Genomic DNA, 26117 nt, shown 5'->3' on the forward strand with positions numbered 1-26117 from the left:
ACGAGATGAAATCCCTCATCACTCGGGCTAGGAATGGATGTATTTAGAGATCTTTATGATTTGTTTCCTTTAAGAAATGTAATGAACTTGTTCCCCTTTAAATGAAAGGTGTGGGATGTTGTTTAGCATCTGCTTGTGTTAATTTCCATCAAGGATGTCATTACAATCTTGTGATTTACCCCTATTACTAGCATGCATCATCTTTTCTTTTGTTCAGCATGTTTCATTTCCATCTAATTAATTAAAATAATAAAACAGTACGCGTGAGAAAAAACGACGACCAGATTTCCACGACATCCCTACCGGACCCGGGCCAATTCAAAAGCCATGGCAAGTTGGGAGGAGTCACAGGAGTCTCTCAAAGCGGATGTTGGCCAGTTGAAGGACCAGATCGGCCAGATCTTGGCGGCGCTCGAATCCATGAAGACTATTGGAGAGTCTTCATCTGTGCATGTTGAGGGGAATGCTCACCCTTATCCCCCAATGTTGAACGCTGCGAGCCAATCAGTTCCTTTCCCACTGTATGGTTTACCTTCGGGTTACGCTCCTCCTGTAGGAGAGTACTCAGAAGCTGAGCACGCTTCATTCTCGTTTCCCGCGACCGTCAATATACCACCAATCGGCACTCAGGGACCTGTCTTAGTGTCGGCTCCCATGGTGGGCACGGGATTGAACGAGACCAACACAACTGAGGGAATTCGGGTGACCCCAGTACCGCATGTGGTTGCTAGGGAGGATTCTTCAGCCGAAGCTGCACCGCACGCCACGGTGGTTGGGGGATTCGGTAGCCTCGTTGGAGCTACGGGTAGGTTGGAAAGTCTGGAGGCGAGGTTGAGAGTTGTTGAGGGAGTTGAGAGCTACGGGTTTGGAGATGCGGCCAGATTGAGTTTGGTTCCGGGCTTGAAAATCCCGCCTAAGTTCAAGGCGCCAGAGTTTGAAAAATATAGGGGTAACACTTGCCCTAAAAGCCATGTGACCATGTACTGCAGAAAGATGGCTGCGTATGCTCATGATGAGCAACTACTCATCCACGTTTTCCAGGAAAGTTTGGCTGGGGTGGCATTGAACTGGTACACCCACCTGGAGCCATCCCGAATTCGTTGTTGGGCGGATCTAGCTGACGCCTTCGTGAAACAATATGTATACAATACTCATGTTGCTCCGGACCGTCTGCAGCTGCAGAATATGACAAAAAAGGACAATGAAACTTTCAAAGAGTACGCCCAACGATGGAGAGAGTTGGCTGCGCAAGTTGAGCCGTCGTTGTTTGATAAGGAGATGGTGTCGATGTTCGTAAACACACTCCAGCCGCCATTTTATGAGCATATGGTTGGGAATGTGTTTGTCAATTTTGCTGACACCATCATCATTGGTGAGAGGATAGAAATTGGATTGAAAAACAGGAAGATAGCATATGGCCCACCTGCAGCTACAAACTACAAAAAGCCCAGCTTCAATCAAGGGAAGAAAAAAGAGGGGGAGGTACATGCTGCGTCGGTAATGCCTGTGTGGAGAGGACGAGCTCCCGATCCTAATTACCGACCATACTTAAACCCACTTCCTTATGCTGCTAACACCTCGTTTGCTCACCAAGCTAGGCCTCAACAACAACAAGCGTATTATCCACCACAGCGTATCCCAACCGAAGCTTCAAGACCGGCCGCAAACATGGGCCCAAATCTGAATGTGGGTCACAACAATAACCCAAGGGGAAATCAATTTGTTAGGTTCACCCCAATCCCTATGACCTACACTGAATTGTTACCTAACCTAGTCAAAAAGGGTTTGGTCGCCATTTGCCCGATGAAGCCTGTACAGCCGCCGTACCCTAGGGGTTATGACGCAAATGCCAGGTGTAGTTATCATGCAGGAGGCGTTGGCCACTCGATCGAAGGATGTATGGCTCTCAAATACAAAGTTCAGGCTCTGATAGATTCGGGTTGGTTAAAGTTTCAAGAGGACTAGCCCAGCGTCGATACTAATCCATTGTCCGGGCACGGGAGTTCCTCGACGAACGCCGTCGAGGTTGGAAACCATGATCTGATAAGAGATGTGGGCGAAATCCGAAGTTCTAGGAGGTTTATCTTTGAAGCTTTGTTGAAGAAGGGCCTAGTGAAGGGCGATTATGATCTGGGTATAGCGTGCGCACTCCATCCGGAGGCCGGGCACTCTATTGAGGAATGTATGGAATTCGAGATTTTTCTACAAGACTTGATAGAAATCTGATGCAAGTGTGCCGCAAGATCAGAGAGGAAGAAGTATTTGCACAAATTGGTGGAGAACCTGATGTGACTCTACCCGAACCTTTGGTGATCCATTTCACTAGGACCACCCCTGCACTGGTAACTGAAGGAAATCCGTCTGTTGTCATCCGAGTGACAACTCCTTTCCCTTATAAGAACGAGAAAGCCGTCCCATGGAGATATGGGGCAACTGCATTAGATGAGGGAGAATATGCAAATCCGACTGTGGAAAACATATCAGGCATTGGTGGAATGACCAGAAGTGGTCGAATCTTTACACCACCAGAATTGGTGAGAGAAGGAACCAATGATAGGGAAGCAACAATGGCTGCAAAAGCAAAGGAGTTCTTGAGGGGGAAGAACGTGGAGGCCGAGGAGACCCCCGGCAAAGAGGAGAAGAGGGAAATATCTGAAGAAGAAGTTGGTGAATTCCTAAAGTTCATACAACAGAGTGAGTACAAAGTGGTGGAACAGTTGAACCGCATGCCTGCCCGGATCTCCTTGCTAGAATTACTCATGCACTCTGCCTCCCACCGAAAGTTGTTGATGAAGATACTCAGTGAGGCTCATGTGGAGCAAGGTATTTCTCTAAACAAGTTCGAGGGCATTGTTGGCAACATCGTTGCTAATAATTACCTCACCTTCACTGATGAAGAGATACCTGTTGAGGGGAGAGGTCATAACAAAGCCCTTCATGTCTCGGTGAAATGCCTGGATCATGTGATAGCACGTGTATTAGTGGATAATGGATCCTCCCTGAACGTCATGCCAAAAGCAACCTTGGAGAAGCTACCCAGTGACGGAACGCATATGAAGCCAAGTTCTATGATTGTGAGAGCCTTTGATGGTAGTAAGAGGGAAGTGATGGGAGAGGTAGAACTACCAGTCCAAGTCGGTCCGTGTGTCTTTCAAGTGACATTCCAAGTCATGGACATCCTCCCGGCCTATAGTTGCCTGTTGGGTCGCCCATGGATCCATTCTGCAGGGGTTGTGCCTTCTACACTACATCAAAAGTTGAAGTATGTTATGGGAGACAAGCTGGTGATAGTGGTAGGAGAGGAGGATTTCCTGGTGAGCGGACCATCATCCTCCCGTTATATTGAAGCAGCCGAGGAAGCTCTCGAGACAGCTTTCCAATCTCTGGAAATCGTGGGAAACACCTATGTGGAGCCATTTGCGGTCAACCCGCATATGACGCGTGCTTCTATCATGATGGCCAAAGTCATGCTAAAAGAAGGTTATATGCATGGGAAAGGTTTGGACAAGTGTGGACAGGGGCGAGCATTCCCTCTGGAGGTCGTCGAGAACAAGAATAGGTATGGCCTGGGATACAAGCCCACCAAGGAGGATAGGAGAAGGCTGATAGAAGAAAGGAGAGAGCGTAGTCTGGCTCGGGTGGAAAGACGGGAGCCCAAAGTGGGAAGAATTCGTATCTGTGACCTCAAGGAGAGCTTTCGCAGCGCTGGTTGGGTTAACGTTGGCCACATAGCAGCTGTGGAAGATGAAGATGGAGCGGAAGGCTCCAGTTTCGTGTGGACCTGCTCCCCGGATGCACGACTCGACAACTAGAAGATGTTGGATTTGCCCGTGATGCTTAATTCGAATGAGATGTAATAACTTTAATTAATCCTATAGCTTTACCCGGGGCTTTAGGACTCATGACTTACGGGTTGACGCTTTTAGTTTGTTATGCTCAGCGCGATAATCAAAGTGTGTTTGTTTGTGTTTTATCATCATTTTGCATTCCTCGTCGTTTTTCCGTTCATTTATTTCCTTTTCGTAAACTTAAATATGCAGATATGACAATGAATGTTTTGAAAGTAATTATGTCGATATTCCTGATTTTGGGCGCCTTGTCAATAATACGGAAGATGATTGTGATGATGACCCGGAACCCCCTCCTGAATTGTTAAGACTAGTGGAACAAGAGTGTAAGGAGATAAAACCTCACCAGGAAGATGTTGAAGTACTCAATTTAGGGAATGAGGATGAGGTAAAGGAGGTGAAGATCGGTACAGCCATGAAAGCAGAAGTGAAAGAAAAATTGCGTGTCTTATTGAGGGAGTTCAGGGATGTGTTTGCTTGGTCTTACAATGACATGCCAGGCCTCGATACAGATATTGTACAACACAAGCTCCCACTCAAGCCGGAATGCCCACCGGTAAAGCAAAAGCTAAGAAGAATGAAACCGGAAATGTCCTTGAAGATCAAGGAGGAGGTACAGAAGCAATTCGATGCAGGGTTTCTAGCTGTGGCGAGATACCCAGAATGGGTAGCAAACATTGTACCGGTGCCTAAGAAGGATGGTAAAGTTTGAATGTGTGTCAATTATCGAGATTTGAATCGCGCAAGCCCAAAGGATAATTTCCCAGTACCACACATCGACACCCTAGTTGATAATACAGCCAAGTATTCACTGTTTTCGTTCATGGATGGTTTTTCGGGGTATAACCAGATCAAGATGGCGCCAGAAGATATGGAAAAGACAACTTTTATTACATTGTGGGGCACATTTTGTTATAAGGTGATGTCTTTTGGACTCAAGAATGCTGGGGCAACATATCAAAGGGCGATGGTGGCACTTTTCCATGATATGATGCACAAGGAGATCGAAGTTTATGTGGACGACATGATCGCGAAGTCCGAATCAGAAGAAGAACACGTCCTCAACTTGAGAAAGTTATTCGAGAGATTGAGGAAGTATAGGCTTAAGCTAAATCCCGCCAAATGTACATTTGGAGTGAAATCCGGGAAATTGTTGGGCTTTATTGTCAGCCAGAGGGGGATAGAGGTGGATCCAGACAAAGTGCGAGCGATAACGGAAATGCCTGTGCCTAAAACAGAAAAAGAAGTTCGAGGGTTCTTGGGTAGATTGAATTACATTGCTAGATTCATCTCCCAATTAACTGCTACTTGTGAACCACTGTTCAAGTTGTTACGAAAGAATCAGGCTGTGGTGTGGAATGAGGATTGTCAGGCCGCTTTTGAGAGAGTCAAACAATACTTACAAGACCCTCCTGTATTATGTCCACCAGAACCAGGAAGGCCACTCATTTTGTATTTGACTGTATTGGACAAGTCAATGGGTTGTGTATTGGGTCAGCATGATGAGGATGGCAAAAGAGAGCACGCTATATATTACTTGAGCAAGAAGTTCACAGACTGCGAACAACGATATTCATCGTTAGAGCGGACTTGCTGCGCATTGGCATGGGCCGCTCATCGTTTAAGGCAATACATGTTGAGTCATTCCACATGGTTGATATCCAAGATGGATCCTATCAAGTATATTTTTGAAAAGCCTGCTCTTACTGGAAGGATAGCTCGATGGCAGATGCTATTGTCAGAATATGACATCGTATATGTCACTCAAAAATCTGTCAAGGGTAGCGCACTAGCAGAATACCTGGCTCATCAACCCCTTTGTGATTATCAACCAATGCAACCTGAATTTCCCGATGAGGATATCATGGCTTTATTCGAAGAGGACAAAGAAGACCGAAACGAAAAAGCATGGACAGTGTTATTCGACGGAGCCTCGAATGTGATGGGACATGGAATAGGGGCAGTGCTTATCTCCCCAGAGCGTCAGTATATACCAATGACGGCAAGGTTGTGTTTTAGCTGCACAAATAACATCGCTGAATATGAAGCCTGTGCCATGGGTATTCGAGCAGCAATTGAGTCTAAGGCAAAAATTCTGGATGTGTATGGAGATTCAGCTTTGGTCATCCATCAATTGAAAGGAGAATGGGAAACTAGGGATACAAAATTAATTCCCTACCAAGCTTACATCAGGGGATTAATGGAGTATTTCGATTCCATCACATTTAACCATATACCGCGAGAAGATAATCAATTAGTAGACTCACTGGCTACCTTGTCGTCAATGTTTGAGGTTGATCAAGATGCAGAATTACCAAGAATCGAAATGAAAAGCCATGCAGAGCCAGCATATTGCCACTTCATCGAGGAGGAGTTAGATGGTAAACCTTGGTACTTTGATATCAAGCGTTATCTTAAAACCCGAGAATACCCTGAGGATGCGTCTGAAAACGATAAAAGAGCACTAAGAAGGTTGGCCGGCAGTTTCATCTTAAGTGGGGATGTTTTATACAAGAGAAACCATGACATGGTTCTCCTCAGATGTGTGGATGCAAAGGAAGCCGAGTTGATATTGAAAGAAGTGCACGAAGGTACATTTGGTACACACATGAACGGACATTCGATGGCTAGGAAGATCTTAAGAGCTGGTTACTTCTGGTTGACCATGGAAAACGATTGTTGCATACACGTGAGAAAGTGTGAGAAATGTCAGATATATGCAGATAATATCAATGTGCCACCCACTGCTCTGAACGTGTTGTCTGCACCATGGCCATTTTCGATGTGGGGAATAGATGTCATCGGAGCTATAGAACCAAAAGCGTCAAATGGACATCGCTTCATACTAGTCGCAATCGACTATTTCACCAAGTGAGTTGAGGCTGCTTCGTATGCCAACATGACTAGAAAGGTTGTGGTTAGATTCATAAGGAAGGAGTTGATCTGTAGGTATGGGCTATCTAACAAGATCATCACTGATAACGCTACCAACCTGAACAATCAGATGATGGCGGAGTTATGTGAGGAATTCAAAATTCAGCACCATAATTCCTCCCCTTATCGTCCAAAGATGAATGGGGCAGTAGAGGCTGCTAACAAGAACATCAAGAAGATTGTGCAGAAGATGGTGGTCACCTACAAGGATTGGCACGAAATGCTTCCTTTCGCTTTGCACAGATACCGCACATCAGTACGAACATCAACTGGGGCCACGCCGTTCTCGCTAGTGTATGGGATGGAAGCGGTACTTCCATTTGAGTTCGAAATTCCCTCCTTACGCGTGTTAATGGAAACTAAGTTAGAGGAAGCTGAGTGGGTTCAAACCCGATTCGACCAACTCAACCTTATCGAAGAAAAAAGGTTAACAGCAGTGTGTCATGGACAACTGTATCAAAGGAGAATGAAAAAGGCGTTTGACAAAAGGGTGCACCCAAGAGAGTTTCATGAAGGCGAACTGGTGTTGAAGAGGATTTTGCCCATCCAAAAAGATCATAGAGGCAAGTGGACCCCAAACTGTGAAGGGCCGTTTGTGGTGAAGAAAGCATTCTCTGGTGGGGCACTAATTCTCACAAGGATGGATGGGGAGGAATTACCGTTACCGGTTAATTCTGATGCGGTCAAAAAGTTTTATGTATGATGATTCCGTGATAGGGGTTGCCGTTAGAGAATATTAACATTGCCTTTTAAATTGTTGTAATCTGTGTTATTTCATTCAATAAATACCGCATATTAATTTTTGTTCATACTTTCTAAAATTATTGCATGTCGCGCTGAGCTGTTTAGGTAAATAAAGAGGAATGAAAACGAAAATAATTGAACGAATGTCAATAAAAGCATCACGGGTATCCAGTCGGCTTAGCTCGGTCCTGGTGGGTGTCGTAAAAAAAAATAAAAAAAAATAAAAAAAAAGAGGGGCAAAAGAAAAGACACATGTTGAATTCGTTGTCAATGAGGTTGTCAAGGGCATAGTGTTTTCGAAAAGCAAAAGCAAAATAAATTTTGAAAATACCAAAGTTGGGTCTTCTCCTGATGCAAGGTTTCGGGGTAACCATCGTTCTTTTCCGGCTAGAGCATCTGCATTCATACTACTTGAACCCTCAACCTTTTCGTTTCCCGTTAAAACAAAGGATTGTCATGAATACAATACTGGGGCAGTGTTCATCATGGTACACATCCCCAACGATCTGTTGATTGGGAGATAAAAAATAAATATATAAAAAAAGAAAGAAGAGAAAGAAAAAAAATTATGAAGTCGATGTGTCAACCACTACCGAGTTTTATTCCAGGGCTAAAGTCGCGAGAAAGTAAGGTAAGCAAAGATTCAGAGTGACGTGTGGCCATTTTTTATTTTATCCAAACGTTAAAAGAAGTTTATCCAATTGCACCCCTTTTGAGCCATAAATTATAATTGTTTTCATCACCCTCGACAAGAATCATTAGCACATCGATGTCAACCTAAAGGGTACATCAAGGGCATCCAAAATCAATGAGTGGATTTAAAAAAAAAAGAAGAGGAGAAGGAAAAGGAAATAAAAAAATATATCAAGTCTCAAAGAAGTACACAACAGAGACAACGAAGCAAGCGACCCAAAAGGGGAAGAAAAGAAAGAAAAAAACAGCAATGAAAATAAAAGGATGCCCGAAGTTTCAAATCTCTAGGGATAGTTGACTCGACACCTTGCAAATGATTCTTGTCGAAACAATTTAACCGCCAAACACTTATTTGAGCCTTCATTATCCATTTCTTTCAAAACCCTTTGACCTTTAGCCACGGTACAAGCCAATAAAAGTCCACGCTGACTGAAGACTGTTTGTCCTAATCTTTCTCACGAATTTAACCCTGAAACGAAATGATGTGGTAGATGACACAATCACTCAAAGAAAAGAAAAAAAAAGGGAAAGAAAATAAAAACATCGAAAAAAAAAAGAGAAAAGACAAAAAATGCGAAGTCTCCCCGTCAATCAAGAATCGCCAAATTGGGGCAGCCCTTGCGGGCCATGCATGTGTAGATACTAACAACACCTCCCAAAGTAAGGAAATTCAAATGCAAACGTTACCCACGGGTAATCATTCAACCATTTACCTTTCATACTCATCTCCCGCACCTTTTCAGGTTCAAGCTAGTGCTAGAGGGAATTTGAACCTCTAGTTACGCTCTCTTCCTTTCATCAAAGAACCCACTGCTTCTTGACATTATTTTGATCGAATGCATTTCGAACGTACATCGCGTTTGACGTCAACATTGACAACGGATTCCAAGCACAGAATTTTCAAAAAAAAAAAAAAAAAGGTGTAAGAAAGAGAAAGCGAGAGCAAAAGAAGGGAACGAAATCAATGGCTCATATGCATTCATGCACCATCATAACATAACATCATTTCATAGAAAGCAAAGAAAATTGTTCAAAAATCCGTAAGGGGAAAATGAAGTGGTGAAAAAGGTTAGCAGACCTTTATATCTAAATCTCTCTAATGTTTTGCTCAATATTTACCAATGTTTCTTCAAAAAAAAATATCTGAATCCAAGAGTTTCTTCTACGATAGCACACCTCAAGGCACTCGTCGAGCCTATTGATCCTCATTTCATTCATCCATAGGGTTTGTACACCCTCCACGAGGTTAGTACACCTCACATCATTCATCCACAGGGTTTGTACACCCTCCACGAGGTTAGTACACCTCACATCATTCATCCACAGGGTTTGTACACCCTCCACGAGGTTCGTACACCTCACATCATTCATCCACAGGGTTTGTACACCCTCCACGAGGTTAGTACACCTCATTTCATTCATCCATTGGGTTTGTACACCCTCCACGAGGTTAGTACACCTCACATCATTCATCCACAGGGTTTGTACACCCTCCACGAGGTTAGTACACCTCACATCATTCATCCAGAGGGTTTGTACACCCTCCATGAGGTTAGTACACCTCACATCATTCATCCACAGGGTTTGTACACCCTCCACGAGGTTAGCACACCTCACATCATTCGTTCAGGGTTTGTACACCCTCCACGAGGTTTGTACACCTCGTTCCCCTCAAGCACGATTTTTGTTCAGCGTTTCAAGCCCAGTCTTGTCTGGCGCCTCTAGTTTTTCTGTGATTTTGGGCCCTCTGCTCGGCAATGGTCGTTTATGTTGCAATCTCACATTTTGCATGGATTTGGCTAATCTTATGTCTCGTATTCATCTTCCTTCGGTTCGCCTCCTTAGAAATCCAGACGAAATTAGTATTTCTATCTTTACTTATCTTTTACAATATAATATGAAAACATCACTTTGTCATATTATCTAGTAAAATTTAAGTAAAGAGGGGCAGCTGTCAATACCAAATTTCGTCCGGATTGATTTTTGGACTTTACTGTAGTCTATTATATTATTTACTTATTTTTATTTCTATTTCTTATTTTCGTTCTTATCTTTTATTTATTTATTGTTATTTATTTATTTATTTCTTTTCTTATTATTATCTTTGTATTATCCTAGTTTTATTTACGTATATTATCTTATTTTTCTCCATATATATGTATATATATTTTTCTTACATTTTTTATTATTTTATTTTTTTATTTTTATTTTATTTTATTTTTTAAATTTATTTTTATTTTGCTTAATATAATATGATTTTAAAAAAAAAAGAAAAAAAAAGAAAAAGAAGCTGAGAAAAGAGCAGTTCGCGTGTTGGAGGGTGGGGGGCAGATAACCGTTTCTGCAGGACGCAGGGCGATGGCAGAGACGACTTGGGGTGTGTACGAAATCAGTACAAGAATTAAGCACGGAGAAGGGCACAAAAGCACGGAGAAGGGCACAAAAGCACGGAGAAGGGCACAAAAGCACAAAGTAGAAGGGCACAAAAGCAAGGGGAGAAGAGAGAGGAGGAGAGGATTCTGGTTTTGGAGAGAAAAGCAAAAGGGTTTTAACACAGCTCTGGGCCTTCCTCTTGGGATTTTGCTGAGGAATTCTTCACCATTTTTGCACCTGCAAAGAGAGACGGAAATCAGCCACTCAAAGGAGAAGAGTACTCATTGGAAGCACGAGATTGACCGTAGCAAGCGGATCTTCGAGAGGTAAGTAATGCTGTTTAGAGAGTTGTTTGTTTGCCCTTACACATATCTCTGTTGAAGTTGCTGTTTACGTATGACTGTTGTTTGAATACATTCCACTGTATATGTTCACTGTTGCACCACCCTCCCCACGTCAATTTCTATGGGCTTATTTTTCTATTCCAAGCAAGCTCAAAACTAGGTAGGTTCCATAAGCTATGTCCCCCAAGCCTCGGTTCATCTTCAATCATCAATACTGAAATTGAAGTAGTAAACACAAAACACTCACAAGGAAAAACCATATAACAGAGATAATAGAACCACTGTCTTCATCCTCACTGAACCATTCCGTTCCCCCACTGGAACCTCCCTCCAAACCATATCATCAATTTTTGTTTCCGACACCATCCACCGAGAACTCCCTCGGCGTGTCACTCCCCCTCACCTGCAGTCAAATTCAGAAACAGAAACAAAAACAAAACCCATTCTTCTTTTCTCTTTTCTTCCCCTGTTCATGGAACCCTTCAACGTTTCTGATCATCTCCAATCCCCAGCAAAATTGAATCCTCAAGCAGCAAATACCACCTCTCCAAACACGCGCATAAAGTCGAGCCTTTAACCGTTTTCTTCTCACCATCTCCACGCCTTCATCTTCGTCCCCACCAAACAACACACACGCACATAGCCCGTTATACAAATTAAAGAGATAACGACTGAAAACGAGAGAGGAAGAGTTAGAGCGGCGGCCGGCGAGGGTCTCGGCGGTGAGCGGAGGCGCTTGCGACGTCTTGGGCCGCTACTCGCGATGGCCGGTTTTTGCTGGAGGTGAGGCGTGGTGGCTGCTCTGGCCGAGATGGACAGCGGGGAACCTCGGGTCTCTGGGGAGTGTTTGATCTGAGCATGATGAGGAATGAGGGAAGATGCTGAACCCCTAGGGGATTCTAGGTTAGAAACCACCCGGGTGGGCCAAGCCCAAAAATAAACGCACGGCCAGGAACCTTCAGCCTTGTTTGAACGTCCGTTCGTAATCTCTGCCCAACGAGCGCTCGTCAACCAGCCTTTTACGAACGTACGTTCGTCATCTCTTCTATACGAACGCTCGTCCTTCAGCCTTTTACGAACGTACGTTCGTCATCTCTCCCCAACGAACGCTCGTCTTTCGGCCCCCTTCCACCACGTCCGTTCGTCATCTCTCCAATGAGCGCTCGTAATCCGGCCTCTTTCCCAACGTCCATTCGTCACCTCCCAACGAACGCTCGTTATGCTGAACCCTTTCCCAACGTCCGTTCGGCCACTTCCACGGACTGCACGGTAGCTTGCGACGGACCGTTCGGCACCCCTTTCTCATTATTTGCTTTATTTTTTCTTTATTTACTTTATTTTATTTTTATTTTTTATTTTTATTTTATCTTTTATTTATTTATTTTATTTTATTTTATTTTATCTATTTATTCTAGATATCTACTTATCCTAAATATATATTTAATAATACAATATTTATAGCTTAAATAAATTTTTTTTACGAAAATATATGTCGTAAAGGATTCTAGCGCATGTGTGATCGCACGCATCGTCCTTGTGCTGTGAACCTTTTCTCTTAGAAAAATACAAAAATACATTTTAAAGGTCAGGCACACGTGTGATCGCCCGCATCGTCCTTGTGCTAAAACCTTTTCTTCCTTTTTATAAAAATACCAAAAATATATTTTAAGGGTTCTAGCACATGTGTGATCGCACGCATCGTCCTTGTGCTAGAAAACCCTTTCTTTCCTAAAAAATAACAATTAAAATATACGTTTTAAAGGATTCTAGCGCATGTGTGATCGCACGCATCGTCCTCGTGTTAGAAGACCCTTTTCTTTTTCTTACATAAAAATTACAAAAATACCAAAATACCCTTTTTCAAACAAACAACCGACCTTTCCCAGAACTACGTGATCCTTGATTCTCCATCAAAAGTGGAGATACGTAGGAGCAAGGCTAGTCCTTGTCAGGTTCACTTCCCAAAAATCCAAAATCATTTCAAAACAAATTTTCAAACAATTTCCAAACAAATTTCTCAAAGAGTTTCCAAAAGAACTACGTAACCCTGATTTCTCATTTTGAATGAGAATACGTAGGACCAAGGTCAATCCTTGTCGGGCCCAAAAAACTAAAAAATATGCTTTGTTTATTTAGAATTTTATTTTAGGGGATAGTTAAACATTTTGAAAACCACATCATATTCACGTATTTAGTTAAAGGTACTGCCTTAGGGCAGGCGTTGTAGGGTGCTAACACCTTCCCTACGCGTAACCGACTCCCAAACCCAGAATCTGGTTTTCGTGGACCGTGTCTTATTATTTTATGGTTTTTCCGTAGTTTTCCATAATAAACTATGGTGGCGACTCCAAATCTCTTTTTAAAACTCGTTCCTTTTTTTGGATTGTCGTCCCGTCGCGATTTCTGGTTGCGACAGCTTGTAAACAAGCTATGCATTTAGAACAATGCCTTTGAACATCTATTCTCATGTGTGGCCAATAAAATTTACTTTTCAAAATGTTTAGAGTTTTATCAACTCCATGATGGCCCATAAGTCCTCCTCCATGACTCTCTTTGATAAGAAGTTTTCTAATGGATCCTTGGGGTATACAAAGTTTTCCTTTATTAAAAAGATACCCCTCAGAAAGATAGAATCCATCAAAAGGCTTCTTAAGACATGATGAATAAGTGGATGCAAATGTTTCATCATTTTCATACAACTCTTTTATGTCATCAAATCCTAATATTTGGGATCCTAGGGTTACTAATAATGCATGTCTTCAAGATAAAGCATCCGCAACAACATTAGTACTCCCCTTTTTGTGTTTGATGACATAGGGAAATTGCTCCAGATATTCCACCCACTTGGCATGTCTTTTGTTTAGCTTTGCTTGCCCTTTTATGTACTTGAGAGATTCATGGTCAGTGTGGATGATGAATTCTCTAGTAACCAAGTAATGTTCCCAAGTTTTTGAAGCTCTAATGAGGGCATACAACTCTTTATCATAGGTAGGATAGTTCAAGGTAGGTCCCCTAAGTTTTTCACTAAAGTAAGCTACGGGATGTCCTCCTTGTATTAAAACAGCTCCTATACCTATCCCAGATGCATCACATTCTAATTCAAAGGCTTTGGAAAAATCAGGTAAAACGAGAATGGGTGCATGAGTTAACTTATGTTTCAAAGTCTCAAAAGACAACTCTTGCTTATCACCCCAAAGAAAAGGAACATCTTTCTTGACTAACTCATTTAAAGGAGCAGCTATGGTGGAAAAGTCTTTCACAAATCTCCTATAAAAACTAGCTAGCCCATGAAAGCTTCTTACTTCTCCTATATTTTTAGGGGTTGGCCATTCTTGTATAGCCTTGATCTTCTCTGGATCAACATGCACACCTTCTTTTCCAACTTTGAAACCAAGGAAAATCACACTTTCTTGACAAAAAGTACATTTGTCAAAGTTGGCAAAGAGGTGGTGTTCTCTAAGAAGAAGCAAGACTTCCTTGATATGTCTAAGATGCTCTTGAAGACTTTGACTATAGATTAAGATGTCATCAAAGTAGACCACTACAAATCTGCCTATGCATTCCCTAAGCACATGATTCATTAATCTCATGAATGTACTTGGAGCATTGGTCAAGCCAAAGGGCATGACTAACCATTCATACAAACCAAACTTGGTCTTGAAAGCAGTTTTCCATTCATCTCCTTCATGAATTCTTATTTGATGGTATCCACTTTTAAGATCAATTTTGGTGAAGAGATTTGCTCCATGTAATTCATCCAACATGTCATCTAGCCTAGGAATGGGGTGCCTATACTTGACAGTTATGTTGTTGATGGCCCTACAATCTGTACACATTCTCCAAGACCCATCCTTTCTAGGGACCAACAACACAGGCACAGCACAGGGACTTAAACTCTTTTGGATCCACCCTTTGTTTAACAAGTCATTAACTTGTTTCTCTATTTCTTTTGTTTCCATAGGGTTGGTTCTATAGGCTGGCCTATTGGGTAGGCTTGCCCCAGGCACCAAATCTATTTGATGTTCTATTCCCCTCAAAGGTGGTAATCCACTTGGTACCTCTTTGGGAAATATATCATCAAATTCCTTTAAAAGTTTTTGCAACCCCTTTGGTAGAGAACCAAGTTCATGAGTGATTGAAACAAATGCCTCTTTGCAATAAAGAAGGAAATGAGGTTGTCCAAGAAAAAGATTTTTGGAAATATTCAAGGTTTGAGGTTGGACAACTTCATGGGCTGAGGCATGGGTTACCAAATTCTTTCTTTCTTTTTTATTTTCTTTTTTCTTTTATCCATCCAACTTCTTCTTAAGAATTATTTGGTCCTCTCTTACTTGTGAAGGTGTAAGAGGACACAAAATAATTTTCTTTCCCTTGTGTTGAATGGTGATTTTGTTGGTGACTCCATCATGTAAAGCTTGTTTATCATATTGCCAAGGTCTTCCAAGTAATATGTGCCCAGCTTCCATTGGTACTATATCACAAACAATTTGATCTTCATATTTGCCAATGGAAATGGGTACACTTACTTGTTCTTTAACTACTATTCCATCATCCTCTTTGATCCATTGAAGTTTGTAAGGTTTAGGATGAGGAGTAGTGGTTAAGCCAAACTTCTCTACCATTCTAGAACTACAACAGTTGCAACAAGAGCCACTATCCACTATCATTGAACATGTCTTTTCTAAAACTTTGCATCTTGTGTGGAATAGGTTCTCTCTTTGTGACTGTTCTAGTTCTACATGTTTGCTCTCAAGGAGTCTTCTCACCATGAGTAAATCTCCATCACAAGGTAGAGTTTCTTCTTCTTCAGAAGTGGATGTTTCAGACTCACTACATGAAGAACCCTGACTTTCACTCTCATGTTCAAGAATGTAAGTTGACCTTCTATTTCGACACTCAGATGAATAGTGCCCTCTTTCCCCACATTTAAAGCATTTGGTTTCCTTTCTTTTATTATCTTTTGGAGGTTCTTTGGCTCTTTCTTTCCCTTTCTCCCTTTCTCTAGATTCTTCATATCTTGGCTTAATTAGACTACCCTCCCTCTTATATTCTTTCTTGTAACTATGAGGGTAATCTTTCTTAGTAGAGCTTTTTCTTTTGAGTTGCTGCTCTACCCTCATACAAAGTTGGACTAACTCATTGAGATCATTGTAGGGTATAAGTTCAACCCTATCTCTTATGTCATAGTTGAGTCCACTTTGGAACCTAGCAATTGTGATTCTTGGTTCCTCTCTTATCCCAGCCCTCAACATGAGTAATTCCATTTTTTGTCTATATTCCTCAACACTCATGTTCCTTTGTTGGAGTTTATGGAGTTTATCCATTATCTCCCTATCATAGTAGGCTGGTACATGCCTCCTCCTCAAGGCAGCTCTCATTTCATTCCAATACCTAATGGGAGGTAAGTGTCTTAGCCTATGGTCCTTGACTAAGGCTGTCCACCAAATTAAGGCATAACCTTGAAAGCTTAGAGAAGCCATGGTGACTCTCCTTTCATCATCTATTTGGTGGCACTCAAACAATTGCTCAACTTTCATTTCCCACTCTAGGTATTCTTCTACATCATCTTTTCCATGAAAGGAAGGAAGATCAATCTTAGGCTCTCTTGGGTAATGCTCTCTAACTCTATGTTGTCTTCTAGGAGGCATTTGGTAGTGGTCATCATTGTGATGACTACTATTTTGCTCAATTTCACTTGGAGAAGATGATGATTCTTCTCTTCTCCTATGGGAAGACATCTCTTTCTTTTTATCTTGATTAATCAAAAGTTGACTAATCATATCTTTGAGCTCACTAATCTCTTTATCCCTTTGTTCAAATCTTTGCTCAAATTCTTCCCTGAAAGACATTTCACTATTGGGTTTCAAACTTCCTTGCACACTTGATTGACTCATTCTTGTCAAAGGAAAATTTTCAAAAGGTTTTCAAAATGTTTGACAAGTAATGAATGAAAAGATTTTCACAAACTTTCTTTGTTTTTGGTGAAAAATTTCTAAGAGATTCTAGAAGTAAAAGATGTTTCTAAGTAGCTCCCAGGAAGAAGAGGTGAGTCACAAATGGACAAGCTTAGAAACCAAGTTCTTCCTTAGCCAGAGTTTCCTTAGAATGTTCTTTTACTTTAGTTTCTAAGTAGAAATTCTTCAAATTCTTTTTTTAAAAGTTATGAACCTACAAACCAAAGAAAGGTTTACTATATGCTATGCTATCCTAAATACCACGGAGACCTAAAAACAAAAGGATTACTCAAGACATTTAAGGAAAGCAATAAAGATGCAAGAATGTAAATGCTAGACGACCCTAAGTGAAAGTGCAAGTGACACTTGGAGCCCCTTGACACACTTTCACACTAAGAAAACGAAATTGGACTATTACAATGTTCAATTGTGAGCTTGGAATTGCTTCAAAAGCATTTTCCCAAGTCACTTGGCACAAAAACAGAAAAATAATTAAAAAAACTACAAGGTTCCGTGATATGAGTACTCAAACAAGCTCAATTAAATGTGTAAAAACAGTGTGGACTTCAATCTTCAGCTGCTGCTAAGTGTATCTCAAAAACAGTATGCAAGTTGTTCAAATTCTGGTGGCAAATTATGCTGCTGTAATGTATTCTGCAGCTGCTGGACAGCAGAGTTGCATCTACTCAAGAGCTCCTAATTGCTTTTCATTTCAGCTTTCCCCTCACTTCCTAGTATGCTACCATTATAAGTAAAGGTTTCTGCAACTGGATGCTTCACAACAGCTATCACAGTACCTTAAATCCACTCAAACAAACCAAGCCAGATTTACCATTCTGCACCAGTTTTCCACACCAATTTCCAGCAATAATTGACAATTTTGGAAGCCAAAAATGTGGTAAACAAATGAACTAGGTATGGAAAAAACAGCAAGTACACAAAAGAAACCTACCAAAGGTGCTAGAACAGATTAAGAAAGCAATTAAAAACGCAAACACAGTTCAGAAATGATTCCAAATGCAAACTGTTTGATAATTTTCAAAACTGTTTGATAAAATGCCCCAATGACTTTCAGATTTTTGAATTTTGATTTTTCAGGGCCTGTAATCTGGATTGCATAGTTCAACAGCTTTTTATCACTTGATATTACTTCTTTGAGTCATCTATTTCATTTTTAATCATGGAACCAACTTTTTCACAATCCAGTAATGAATTTTTTGCATCAAAATTACCAAACAGCAGCTGGAAAACAGAACTGCACCAGAAAAATTAAACTGAATTTGGTGGTTTGAGATCCAAAACTATATGGAAATGTTTCAATCTTTGTTTGGACAGTTTCAACAATTTTTAATGATGATTTTGAACATGTTCAGACCTTAAAACAACTTAGGAACTGCCTATAATTCGAAATCATTGTTTCACTTCCATTTTCACTCAAAAAATGATGGTTTCAAATGCAAATTTGCATATAAGTCATGTTTTGACCAAATGAATAGTACTAGCAACTTTGAACCATCAATTGAAACTTGCTCAAGCTATAAAACAGCAAGGAAACAGCAGATTTTCGAAATTCCCTACTGCTGTACCACTTATGCAGTAAAAAATGGCACCAAAATAACCAACCAAATTCAGTTTTATGGAATCAAAGTTTGAATCAGCAAAAAAAGACTCTAGGAAATGTGAATACTCAGATCTAAGCTGGAATTAAAGATGCTTAGCATGACCAAACTCAGATTAAACTATGCAATGAAAATTGGCACGGTGATAAACCAAATTTAAATCTGAAATAGCAAATGACTAGTGTCTATGCACAACCAAGCTATGCAAATTGCATTTCATTGCTTGTTATGGTTGGCTACACTCTTAGCATCATTCAACAACACTAAACAATGTTGTATCAAGCTTTAGAATCAACCAAAACCAGCTGAAAACAGATTTGATGATTTAGAACAGCAAACAAAATTCTGCATCAGATTTAAACAGAATTTTAAAACCAGTTTGGCTTATTGGATGCTTCAGCCTATATTACCAAGGCTAGATCAACTCATCACTGCCTCTAATGGTAACAAACAACTTGTATAGCACTGGTAAGCACAGAACTCAACAGAAACAATTTCAAAACAGTGACAACGATAAAACAGCAACAGTAGTTTGCACAAGACTTTAGACAAAACAGAATTTAAAGTTCAAAGCTGGAATTGACTCAAACAAAAATGACTTACCGTTTAAAATGAAAAATGGACATAAAACACTATAAGAACACAGAATTAAAGGCTGGAACAAAATTACAGAAGCAGAATTAAAAGAACAAAAACTGAAACAGAATTAAAACTGAAACAGAAACAGAAAACAGAAAACAGAAACAGAGATGGAATTCAGCAGAATTAAATTGTAGAATGAGAAGAAATGCTTAGCTCCTTGGTGCGTGGAGAACCTAAGCTCTGATACCACTTGATGGAGCCAAATTCCAGAGGAAACCAGTGGCCTGAAGCTCCCAGATCAGAGGTGTGGAAGATGTGTTGGTGTGCAGCGGAATTGATGGAGTAAATGGTGATGGAGATGTTTGAATGAAGCAAGGTAAAATGAGTGAAGCCTCTCAGCTCAGAAAGCCTTCATATAATGGAAGGAAGCTTGAGAGAAAATGAAGAATTAGCAAGCAATTTTGACTCAAGAGCAGAAGGCAAGACTGGAATATATTTCTCAGCATTTGGGCATAGCACTAAAGTACCCATACAAGGAAGAAACCCTCCTATTTATAAGTGAAGATGGGTCTCTTTTCTGAAATGAAATCCCGCCTAATTTCAAATGGGAACCCTAACAGCAACGCCAAATCCTTCCAGCAAATCCCATGCCTTGCTCCAGGTCAGCTCCTCACGTGTTTGAAGCATCTTCTCATCCAACGCTGGGCTATTTTGGGGTTTTGGCTGGGTGCATATGACTTTGGCAGCAAGCTTCTCCAACCAGGCCTTCCTTTCACGTGCCAAATGCCATGCTGGCAGCTGCTCCCTCCAATTTATTTAATCCTACAAAACAAAGTAAACATGCTTAATTAAGAGAAGAAGGTTTAAGATAATTCACCTTCCATAGAAGCAAAATATTAAGTGATCCTTCTTCCTCTTGAACTCTCTTAGCCATGGCTCTAGTAAGAGGTCCAATGTATGTCTTAGATGGTCTTCCATCACCTTGTCCCAGGAAGGTTCAGGATCAAACAATTTGGCAAATTTTGAAGGCGAGAGGTGACCTTCCTGGTGCGGCTGTTGATGGTTAACGGATTTACCCTCTTTCATGGTGGAAGAAGAAGCAACGAATAAGAATCAAAAACAAAGAGTAATCGGGAGTGAAAAACTTCACACAGAATTTGGGATTTCGACAACGCTGGTGGGTGAAAAAAGAAAATTAGGGTTTAGGATTAGAAAGGAAAAGGGAATCTGAATGCAAATTAAAAATTGCAGAAATTGGTTGTTAATGTTGTTAACATCAGGGATCTCAAAGGGTAATTGTTGCATTGACCTTTTTAATTAATGGATAGAATATAGAACTGTAATCTCTGTTCAAGGAATGAAATATGGAAGCAATTATGCAGAGGAAAGTGCAAGAATCTCAGATATCGGTTGAGGAGAAGGGGGAAATGATGAGGAACTTGGAGCACCGAGAAACTGAGTTCATGAGGATTCAGAGACGTAAAATTGGAATTGACGATTTCGAGCAATTGACGGTGATTGAGAAAGGTGCTTTTGGTGAGGTATGCAAAATATAATCTGCATAAACATTTGGTTCCTTCTGAAGGTGTGGTCACTAATACCTTTGAGATTACTTTTTTCCCTAAAATCTCAACAATCAAATAACTGTGCCACGTATTAGTTCAAACTGTGCCACATGGAAATAAAAAAGATGTTCAGTATGCCACCTGTTTAAGAAGTTAACGCCGTCCATTATATTTAACGGAAAGGGTATTATTGACTCAATTTTGTTAAATTAGGGACCCAATTGATCACTTCCAAAATTAAAGAACCCAATTGAAACGAACCCGCAAATATAGGGACTTCCGAACCTATTAAACCTTATATTTACATAGGGTTTAATAAAAAATTTATTTACGAAGTATTTAAAATAAAACAATAACATCATAATAATATTTACATAGAGAAAAACAACCTCCAAAACAAGAAACACATTAAAACTATATTCAGTTTATTTTTTTAAAACTTTTGTAATTTTTATAACATAAAAAAAAGGGTAAATAAAATTTTAAAATACATCATAAAATCATCCGCATAATAATAAGACAATTAGTACAGTGAAGGAATTGTAAAACGTGAATGCAGTGAGCAATTAAGAATGTATATGTAGTGATCAATATGTAACAAATAAAATAAAGACAAGTAAACATAAATAAAGCTCAAGACATAAGGATGTGCGGCTAAAATTATAAAGCACGCGAAGATAATAATAAAATAAAAAAAACATTATAATTAAGAAAATAAAAATAAGATTGCAGATTCTAAAATCCAATAAGAGCAAAGGGTGTAGAGGTAAACCAGGGGTGTCACACGCAAGTTTTGGTCCAGGTCCAAACCCCTTTATCTCCAGCTTAGAATGCTAGGGTTTTCCTCTCCACTAAGGGAAAACGAAGTCGAGAGGGGGAGCTCCAGATTCGGCGCCAGTGATAACGACGACGGTCTCGGTGAACGACGACGACCTCGGTGAACGACGACGACCTCATTGGCAGAACGAGAAGTCAGTGGGAGACGCGATCTCTCCGGCGTGAATGGCATTGACAACGGCCACTCCGACCGGCTGAGGGCGAGCGACGGCGAGACCCAAGGTACGGTGTTGGCTGTTCACGCGAAATAGTGAAGCTGTGATGGAACGATGAAGGAGAAGATGGTGTCGCGCGTGCTGAGTGATTGCTTCTTGATTCTACGATTGGATTTCCATTTTTGAATCATTTAGGTGGTTGGAGATGATTGATGATGAAGATGAACAGAGGCATGACGGCTTAACTTTATTTTCAAGTCGCGCTTGCTGTCACGAGACGCGGGGAGCGATGGTGACTATGAGTTTGTGGGCGTTGAAGGTCTAAGGTGTGGAGATGGAATGAGAGCAACATAAGCTTGGGCTAGGGGTTTTTGCTAATTGGAAAAAAATGAAGTTGAGTGGGAGAATCCCCTTCTCTTTGATGTGCGTGATGTAGGAAAATAGAGAAAAGGGTCCGAGGTGAATGGTGGATTTGTTGGAGGTGAGGAATTGGGAGTGAAAGGGGAATGTGGTTGGGGGTGGTTACTGGTGAGATGAGAAGAGGAGTGGAGAGCCTTGTAGGAACAGTTTCGGAGGGATTTAATCTGGTGAGTGAATCTTGGAATCCATGGTAGCGTGAGAGTAATGCGTGTGTGAGGGAGGATGGTGCTGCCTCTGCCAACTGGAGGAACGATTTCTCCCCCTATGTTGTTGTGCTTTGATTGGGTTTGACTCTTGGGGTTTTTGGTGGTTGATGGGTGAAGTTGAACTGGATGTTGATTTGTCCTTATCTGTTTTTGTTTTTGAATGTAGGGGAATTATGAGAGAAGTATGATAAGAAGGATGGGAATGGAGATTTGATTGAGATGAAGATGGTGGAAGGGTGTTGGTAGTAGCCGTGGGTGTCGAGATGGCTATGACAATGGGTGAATATGGATGATGGTTGATGATTGGGTGAGGGGAGTCAAGGCCTAGTTGAGAATCCAAGCGGTTGATGGTGGCTTGCGAGTAAAACAAGGGTTGGAGTGGGTAGAGGCTAGAAAAATGAGTGAATGAGGATGAAGGTTGGGGGAATGGTGGATTCCTGTGATGTGCTTGATGGAGGAAATTGGTTTCTCCAGAGGTCTCTATGTTGAGTGAGTAGAGAGTGAATCCTCCTAGTGTCTGCGTGAGGGGAGTCAAGGTCATAGGTTCTCTGTAGGGCGTGGTCAGCGAGGCCCTCTCATGATCATCCTCGCTGGATTCCAATGAAGCCCTCTCCTTTTGACTTTTTTCCTTTTTCGTGTATCTTCCCTTATTAAAGCCATCCTTGATTAAAGTCATCCTATTAAGACATTCTTTCACCTATAGGAGCGTTTTAGCTTGTACAATATGAGCGTTTCTATGCATGATGTTGCAGGAAGGACGAGGCCCTATGTTAAGCCTATTGTGATAGCTTGCAGGTGAAAAGCTCAATTCGTGCTTGTGACTGAAAATGGGAAGAAAGCAAAGCACCAGTCTCTTAGACTACCACCTTTTTCTTGTTTTTTTTTCTAAAAAAAAAGACTAAATCAAATGACGTGAAATAAATAATATATAAAAAATGTAAAATTAAAACATAACTTAAAAATAAAAATGAAAGAAAATAGCATAGAATAAAATAAGACAAAAATAAAATAAAATAAACCTAGAACATTCAATCCGGACGAAATTGGGTGTTGACAGAGCTTAGGCCCACTTTTCTGTAATATTTCGAATGGTATATAAGCTTTAGGACTTCCTAGGGTTTGTATCTTTGGCAAAGTACGAAGCAAACACACACCTTTCCACCCCTTGGAGGAAGATCTTGGATGCTAAGGCTACCTACTAATCTTTCTAGGGTTCTATCTTTCACTATCTCATTGTATTTCATCTAGCTTCACCATGAATATGGTGAACTAAACTCTTCTTGTTGTTGGGGAATCAATGTAATCTTGTGAAGCTCTCATATATGGAATTTGTGTTTAAACATCATATCTTTGATACATGCTTTCTTTCATCATTAGTTAGGGTTTTTCCTCTTTGCTCAAAGCATGCATTGTTTAACTCATTCGATGTCATGATTATTGGTTTTATTGATATGGACACATACGGTAAAATCTAGATCCGGGGAAATTCTCCCAAAAGTAATATCGCCTAGACATAGGGATATGAGGGTTGGTTGCCTTTAAGCTTCTGTGCTTCAGAATTAATTATTAGGGATGCTAGGAATTGTATGAACTCGTAATTAAGGATAGGCTTTCTTCGCCGAGACATCGGGTTTAAGGTAATTTAGAGAGTGACATTAACATTGATGAAAAGAATGATGAATTCCTAAAATATATGAGAGTGGATAAGATGAAATTGATTACCCCAACAACATACTCATCCATATAATTCGTTCAGTGTTTGTGTTCTTCTTTCCCATTGATCAAAACTCATGCATACATGTTTACTTATTGTCTTTTGCATTTGAAACCACAAGAATTTTTTCACAAGTCTTAAATAATCAAGAAATCATATAACTAGCTAGGCCGTGAGTCCTTTGGGAGAACGATACTTGGTCTTACCGAGTTTATTACTTGATACGATTCGGTCACACTTGCCGAGGGTTAAACAAGTTTTTGACGCCGTTTTTCGGTGTTCATAAATTTGTCATCAAGTTTTTGGCGCCGTTGCCGAGAACTCGTGGTTTAACTAGTTTATTTGTGTGATTATTGATTATCTTTGACTTGAATTTTGAATTTTGAAATTTTGAATTTTGAATTTTGAAATTTTGAATTTTGAAATTTGAATTTCTGTTTTTATTTGCTGTTTTTATTTTCTGTTTTTATTTTATGATTTTATTTTTATTTTTTCGGTTATTATTTTATTTTATTTTCTGTTTTTATTTTTCTGTTTTTATTTTATTTTATTTTTCTGTTTTCTGTTTTTATTTTTCAGTGTTTATTTTATCTTCTTATCTCTTATATTATTTCTTCTATATCTTTTTGTGCTAACAAATTTTTCTAGGGACTTAATTTCTTGTGTAAGCAGGAAGCAATTCGAACTAGAAGCAAGAAAACCTCGGAACCTCTTCTTGAAGGTTTAGACGAGAGTAGACGGAGGAGAAGAATCCGTACATCTAGAGAACTTTTCCCTCCTCTGGAAATTCTTTTACAACCTTCACCACAAGGTTCTTACCATAGCACTGAGGAGATGAAGAATAATAATGTTAGACGGACTCTTGCAGATTACACTAATATAGTGGGCCCTTAGCATTTCAATAGCATAGCAAGACCAAGGGTCAATGCAGCTAATATGGAGGTGAAACCGGCATTAATGCAACTGGTGAAGAGTAACCAATTTAATGGGTTGTCTCATGAAAGCCTATATGAGCACCTCACAACCTTTAATGAAATTTGTAATACAGTGAAGATAAATGGGGTGCCTGACGAAGCAATCAAACTTAGCCTGTTTCCATTCTCATTGGGAGGCAACGCTAAGCTTTGGTTGAACTCTTTTCCAGAAGGGAGCTTTACAGAGTGGGAAAGTTCTTGAACAAATACTTCCCACAATCTAAGGTAAACAAACGAAAGCAAGAGATCTCATCTTTCAGGCAAGGCATGGAGGAATCACTAGGTCACGCATGGAACAGGTACAAAATCCTATTAAGAAAGACTCCCACGCATGGATTTGACGAAGGAGAAGTAGTCCTATTCTTCGTTGGAGGTCTTGGTTCACAAACCAAGTTGATGCTAGACGCCTTAGTTAGAGGCAATATTAAATGGAAGACTCCAGAGGAAGCAAATGAAATAATTGAAAACATGGCTACTAGTGACAATGAGCTTAATAGTGAAAGAGGAGTTCCTAGTCAGAAGGAGTTGCTACAATTTCAATCAAATAATGCCCTACTTATTCAAAATAAGATTATTTCTCAGCAGTTGGAAGAAGTAATTAAGAAACTTTTTCAATTACCTCAAGAAATACAAAATGTTTCAATGGTTCAATGGCAGCAGCAAAGATGGCAAACACAACCTACTCCATCTGGGAAGACAACAAAACTTGACGAGACTTTTCAACAATTCTTGAAGACGAATGCATCTTATTGTAAGAATGTGGAAGTTGCATTTAAAAATATGAATATCCATAGTGAGCAAATAGTTGACCAGATGAAAAATGGTAATCTCAGAAAGAAGTGTAAGACTACTGTTACCAGAAGTGGTAAGGTGTTAGAGGAGAGAAAAATAGAGAGAGGAGAGAAAGAAAATGAGAGTAAAAAAGAAACATGTGAGTGGAAAGAAAGAGTTGATAGGGAGAAAAAGAAAGAAGAAGAAGATGAATGGAAAAAGAAAGAGAGAGAAGAGAGAGATGAGAGACAAAAAGAAAAAGAGTTTGAAAAACCACTTCCTTATCCAAAAAATTATGCAAGGAAGGAGAAAGAAAAACAGTTGGAAAGATTCATGGAGTTGTTTAAGAAGTTGGAGATTACTATACCATTCTCTAAAGCATTG

At 40.3% G+C, this 26117-nt stretch overlaps 1 pseudogene; it reads left to right on the forward strand.

The window, feature by feature from the left end:
• The first annotated feature begins 327 nt into the window (after window positions 1-327).
• On the forward strand, window positions 328-6723 carry LOC108347791 (uncharacterized; annotated as a pseudogene).
• The last annotated feature ends 19394 nt before the right edge of the window (window positions 6724-26117 follow it).

Source organism: Vigna angularis, chromosome 10, assembly GCF_016808095.1.
Source record: "Vigna angularis cultivar LongXiaoDou No.4 chromosome 10, ASM1680809v1, whole genome shotgun sequence".
NCBI lineage: Eukaryota > Viridiplantae > Streptophyta > Magnoliopsida > Fabales > Fabaceae > Vigna > Vigna angularis.